A 6,718-nucleotide genomic window follows, 5' to 3' on the forward strand; every position below is an offset into this window, starting at 1 on the left:
GTAAAATCGGTGCAAACAAGCAAATTCAAATTTTTCCTGATCTCTATCTTCATCATTCCCCTCACATCACTGTGGTGTAGTCCATAGTAATCTATGCATGCTGCCTGACAAAAATATGAGACGCAGGCTATAAAAATCTACAGTATGTATGTTTCTTGTGCATATATACACGGATCGTTCATAGAAATCTACATAAGAGAATTCTGTCTATAAAGTGGAGTACATGGTGTAGCACCTCCACAACTGCAATCCCACGTATAGTAGACTTTATATTTTATAGCAGATTCATCACATAGATCTTTATTTACCCTGCAAAGGGTATAAATCTATATTGTTTAAAATATCTGCATTTACCCCTTTTCCAGGGCGTCTTTAGTGTACTAATTAGTCTTCAACATAGTGAGAATTGACAAACTGATTTTGTTCCTTTGTACAGGCAACTCTTCCAAAATTCAGAAGCATCCAAAATGTCTACAATAACCCAAATAAATCATAATATTGTAAGTGAAACATGTCTGAAACGCAGAATTCAATAGGACAAAGTGCGCTATACTCATCATCTAAGTAAAAAGAGCTGTCTGTAGGTGATGATTCTGTGCGGTAGCACTTAGATCTGTTATGATGATCGATTCATGACTAGTGTGAACCGAGTCTGTGTCTTTATTTTTCTACTAGATGGAGGGTGAATTCTATCGCATCGAGAGGGTGGTGACGTCAGCGGGCTGGAACCCAGTAGCAGTCTGGATCCCAGCGGTGAGGAGGGGTCCTTGCGGCGTGGGGTTCTTGCGGCTGGGAGTCCCAGCAGCAGGGGGTCTGGCGATGACCCGCTGGTGGTACTGCGCAAGGGTCCTTGCGGCGTGGGGTTCTTGCGGCGGGGGAATCCCAGCAGCGGGGGGTCCGGAGGTGACCCGCTGGTGGTACTGCGCAAGGGCCTGGTACCACCAGCAGGTGCCATATTGGAATACCCATCACTCGAGTATTCCAATATGGCGGACAGCGTACTTCCGGTGCGGCGCAATGGATTGTGGGATTCGAGGACGTCCAGACGGAAGTGGATGACAGACAATTTAAGGTAATTACATAAATAGATAATGCTATTATCTTTTTACCATACTGGTGTTTTGCAGAAGAACATTTTGTGGGGTCCAGCAGATTATAGGGAATCTCTATTTGTTCAACTACAAATACTGTAATTATTAAAAAAAAAGATGTAAAAATTTAGACTTCCAATGTAGATACCCTGCAGTGAAATGTAACCATTAATGGAAATTACAGGTCACAACAGTGCCATATTGCTGCTATTGACATCACTGCTGCCTCCATTGAAAATAAAAATCAATGGGGGTTTAGGAATTGTCGGAAACACGAATTTAAGAAGTAAAAGAACTGCAATTTATTTTTTGTGTTAACCCATATTTAATTAATATAAAATGAATGGGTCTGGAACACCCAATGCGGATCTTATGTAAAGCGCCCAAGCTCCAAAACAATTAACTCAAAGCCTGCATTAAATACGTTGGGGAGAGTTAGAAAACTTGTGGAAAGAAAAATTGGAGACGTTGCCCATGGCAAGCATTTAGGCTTCTTTTTTCATTTACGTAAGTGTCTCTGATAATGAATAGTAGAATCCAATGTAGGGAAATTTTTAACTTTATTTTACACTTTTAAATATATATTAAATGCTCTAAAATAAATGATTAACTAATTATTCCAGGTTGCGGCAAAGATTTTGCTTCATGTTGTGCAATGTATATTATGGGCAACTAACGTGATCTTTGCCCTGGGTCACTAATGTCTTACATAAGACATTGATTTCTGCAGTAATAACAATCACGTCTATGACCCACACTGAATCCAGATTACAGTCATTGTGCTATTTTTGCTGCTTTATTACTGCTTTTTTCCAGCTGTTTTCCGCCTCTGCCATACTGTATGTTCTTTTATTTTTCCATTTCAAGTCTACGTTAAAAAGAGAAGTAAAAGGACTGACACAACACAATCCAACAAATATATATATATTTTAAGAATAACATTACGCAAGTGCCTATTATGCCATAGACTAATGTTTTCTTGGTCCATTTATCTGTGCTCAGAAATACATAACTAGACTCCAATATACCGTAAATACTCGAGTATAAGCCGACCTGAGGTTAAGCCGAGGCAGCTAATTTTGTCACGGAAAACTGGGTAAGCTTATTGACTGTCCTGCTATGTGTGGCTCCCCCTGTCCTGTCCTAATATGTAGCTCCCCCAGTCCTGTCCTGCTATGTGTGGCTTCCTCTGTCTTGTCCTAGTATATGTGGCTCCCAGTCTTGTCCTGGTATGTGTGGCTCCCCCTTTTTGTCCTGGTATGTGGCTCCCCCGTTTTGTCCTGGTATGTGGCTCCCCCATTTTTTCCTAGTATGTGTGGCAACCCCATCCTGTCCTGGTATGTAGCTCCCCTGTTTTGACCTGGTATGTGTGGTTCCACGGTCCCGCATGGATACACGGTCCTGCATGGCTCCCACGGTCCCCCACATGGCTCCCATGGTCCCGCATGGCTCACACCCCCCGTCCTACTCACCCTCCTCATGCATCCCTGCATCGGCAGCTCTTCCTTGTTCCTGTGCTCAGCAGTCATGTGGTAATGAATATGCGCTCCACGCCTATGGGAGTGGAGATGCGTGCATATACATTATTGTAATGAGCGATACAGGGAAGGAGATGCAGCGATGGAGGTATTGATGTTTTCTGGAAGCCGGTGGCTGCAGTTGTCACTGTCCTACAGTTGCCGTCTCCCCGCTCCCCCTCCCCTGCCAGCTTTTTGGACAATGACTCGTGTATAAGCCAAGGGGAGCGTTTTCAGCTAAAAAAAATACACGAGTATATACGGTAATGCTGTAGGTTTAGGCTCATTGAAGAAATCTTTTTATATACTCATTCTTAGAAAAAAAATGTACCCCTAGACCAAACGTAAATAAGACCATATATTCATTACTTCTACATAATTACATGTTGTCAGACAGATATGATGTAAATAGGGATGAGTGTATCGTTTCGCGAAGGATTGAGTTTGAGTTAAATTTCCTGAAATTTGGGATTTAACATAAATTTGAACATATTAAATGGGTTATCCAATACTAAGACAACCCTTTCTTGAACTAAATGTTTGGACCTAATAAAATAAAAAAGCCTATACTCCCCTCCCATGCCGGCACTGTTCCAGCGGTGTCAGCACCCACAGTCCCGGGGTTCCCATTTAGTTATTGTGACACGTGAATCCGACGCTCAATCAGCACTGGCATCACTATCCCTGCCTTCATATGGATTGAACATGAAGAGGAAGTCTTCGCTGCAGCTGATCCCAGACTTCCTCTTCATGTTCAATCCATATGGAGGTGGGAATAGTGACACTGGCATGGCTTGGGCGCCAGGTACCAAATGCCATTCCACAGTACCGGGACCGCAAGTGCTGACACCAATGGAACAGTGCCAGCATGGAAGGTGAGTATAGGTTTTTTATTTTATCAGGGCCAAACATTTAGTTCAAGAAGTAGTTGTCCTAGTAGTGTATGGGCGGCATGGTGGCTCAGTCTTGTAGCACTAGAGTCTTGGTTCAAATCCCACCAAGGACAACATTTGCAAGCAGTTTTTATGTTCTCCCCATGTTTGCCTGGGTTTCCTCCAGTTACTACAGTTTTCCCCCACATTCCAAAGACGTACTGATAGGGAATCTAGATTTTGATCCCCAATGGGGACAGCGATGATAATGTATGTAAAATTCTGCTGAATACGATAGTGCCATATAAGCAAAGCAAAATAAATAAATAATGAATAATCCCTTTAAGATTCAGTTCAGGGTTAGCAGAACAAACTATTTTCCACACTCCTGAAGCATTAGAGATGGGGCTAATGTCATTCTGCATTGCCCTGTTTCCCATAATGCCCTGCAGCTATGACATCTTACGGATTATCATACCTTGTACAGTGGTGGTGGTCATTACCTGGGTCATCAAGGATATGCGGCTCCAAGCAGAGCACAGTTTGTATGGCAGAGTCATTTTCCATCTCCAGAGTCACTGGGTAAGACTCTCTCTTCTGTACAGTGTCAGCTCTTATGACCAGCGGGTTCATCTGTTTTCTGTAGAGTGTAAGCTCTTATGGTCAGCGGGGTCCTCTGATCCCTGTAGAGTGTAAGTTCATCAGCGGGATCCTCTCTTTCTCACCTGTAAATTGTAAGCTCTTATGGTCAGTAGGGTACTCTCTCTCTCCTTTCCCCAACATGTATTTTATTTTATTTTTTATTTTTATGAGCAATTACAAGCTTTCCAGCAATTTAAGCATGCACTACAGGCAGGGGTGCAACAGCTGTGAGTGCCGGGGTTGTACCTGGGCACAGGAGAATATGGGGCTCAAAAGTCCCTTTGGCCCATGAGAGCAGACCAATACTATTAAATACCCATGTTAACTGAGGGCATGGTTGAATATTTTGCACTGGGACTCAAAAGCTTCAAGTTACACTACTGATTAGGGGTTTGTAATCACCAATGAATATAATATACAATACATTGCTCAATATCCCATCTGGAATTAGGTTCCTCCAATAATGAGAGTAAGACTTAGGGATTCTCTCTTGTTTCTGACAGCTAAATGCTATGTCATCCCAACTCTTTTCATTTGAGCCAAATGTCTTAATTGAAACTCTCTCCCATAATTGGCTTCAAAGAAAACTCCATCTTATTTCTGCGGGTTTAGAGTGAATACAAGGGGAGAACGGTGGGGGGGATAATTTCATCATTTCAAGACCCGTTTAGAAAAGAAGACAAAAAAGCTCCTTGGATTCACCAGGAAAATTCTTCAGCTGCTTTGTATTGAGTGGATATTGTCTGGGCTGCTTTGAGAATAAGCCTTTGTGATACAAATTCTCCAGGGTTGTAATCTGAGGATTGTCTACCAAACTGATCAAATCTGCACCTACTAATACGGGAGGGGGATCAAAGCTTCTTGTGTGCACCCTGTGAGGGGGACAGGAGAAAAGCACATAATTGGTAAGTGGGAGCAGAACTTCATTGTAATCACATTACCTATAATATATACGTGAACACTTACTGTGTACAGCCATACAAGATGTATGACACTGAGAAATGTTCTTTGGGTCTTATGCAACCCTTTCTATTAACTCCATAGTTCACTAATTGGGTATTTTAAGATGGTTTTCCAAACTGGATAAACCATTTACCTACTGACAAGATAGTTTTATTGGCTCTTTCAAGTATCCCCTTTCAAAATCACCCCCAATAAGTGAAAGACAAAAGCTACATCATATGGGTGAAACAGTGGACACATGCATAACTACAGAAAAGCAAATCGGTTTGCAGGACCCTTGTGCAATGGCCGGGTAAATAGTCCATGGCCGCCAGATGGGAAACATGCGAACCAACTCTTGCCTGGCGGAATCCCCTGTGCCTCCTCTGATTAGGAGTTCTAGCAGGATGTCATGTGTGTATGACATTGCAGCAATTATGTTTCATTGGTTCTGCAAGTCAAAAGGTTGTGCCATCGATTATTGCAGGTAGGGAGTGGCTCACAGGATTCTTGTCCAGTGGATATGGTCTTATGATATTTAACTATCAATGATATAGCCTCAGAATAATATGTAGGGTTCAAATGCAAAGTGGCCACTAGTTGCACTTTCTTTCATTGAGATGTGGTCATACAATATGTAATCACTTTTCCTGCTCATCGATGTCGATATAATAAGCTGCTGCCGATTGCAACTTTCATTAGCAAATGAGACTCAAGGGCTATACACAGGAGGGAGTAGGGGCTGAAAGTTCTCTAGGAAGCTATAATAAGCTGTGAACTATTAGATCCTCCTTATATAGTTAACTTGCTATACGAGAAGTGGGAATTAAACCAAAATACAGGGTGGACCATTTATATGGATACACCTAAATAAAATGGGAATGGTTGGTGATATCAACTTCCTGTTTGTGGCACATTAGTATATGGGAGGGGGAAACTTTTCAAGATGGGTGGGTCACCATGGTGGCCATTTTGAAGTACACCATTTTGGATTAAACTTTATTTTTTCCAATGGGAAGAGGGTCATATGACACATGTGGGTGGGTGGGTGTCATGTGGGTGTCCAAAAATTTATATTGGCCTTACCTCAAGGGAGCTGAGGGTGAGAGTGCGGGAGCATGTGCAGGACATTGGCACAGCTAAGAAGGTGTCCGATCCCTTTGACCTTAAGGCCATTCCACACCACTTCCTACAATATCATAACAGTGACGCTAGGACTTTCATGCATAATGTAAAAAAGAGGACAGCGCCACAACGGTCAGTGATGAGAAAAAACTTACAGCTTTAATCTGCCAACTGCGGCGACGTTTCGGTATAAACTTTTATCAAGCACAGTGTGACACATGTTAAAACCACCATTATATATCCCAAGCACCACCCCTCATTAGAACAAAACACCAATAGGAGTATAGTACTACAATGACACAATACATCAGTACATCAAAATACATATAAATATACAAAAAATACTTGTACAAATACATAAACATTGACAATACAGCATCAGAAAAAGGCATACTAGTCCTGATCTCTAAAAATCCAATGAACTAACCTACAAAAATGCAAAAAAGATCGCCCTCAAACAGATGTAAACAAACGACATTCCTCCAATAGAACTATAGCATTCCCCGTAGTCAAGATACAAACCACCCCC

At 42.0% G+C, this 6,718-nt stretch overlaps 1 long non-coding RNA gene across 1 annotated transcript; it reads right to left on the minus strand.

The window, feature by feature from the left end:
• Nucleotides 1-1,634: 1,634 nt before the first annotated feature.
• On the minus strand, nucleotides 1,635-4,481 carry LOC143810083 (uncharacterized). Its single transcript, XR_013222648.1, has 2 exons — nucleotides 3,984-4,481; nucleotides 1,635-1,959 (listed from the first exon to the last, which is right to left on the minus strand). It is a non-coding gene; the product is annotated as an uncharacterized LOC143810083 (long non-coding RNA).
• Nucleotides 4,482-6,718: the final 2,237 nt, after the last annotated feature.

The sequence above is a fragment of the Ranitomeya variabilis genome, chromosome 2 (genome assembly GCF_051348905.1).
Source record: "Ranitomeya variabilis isolate aRanVar5 chromosome 2, aRanVar5.hap1, whole genome shotgun sequence".
NCBI classification, from domain to species: Eukaryota; Metazoa; Chordata; class Amphibia; order Anura; family Dendrobatidae; genus Ranitomeya; species Ranitomeya variabilis.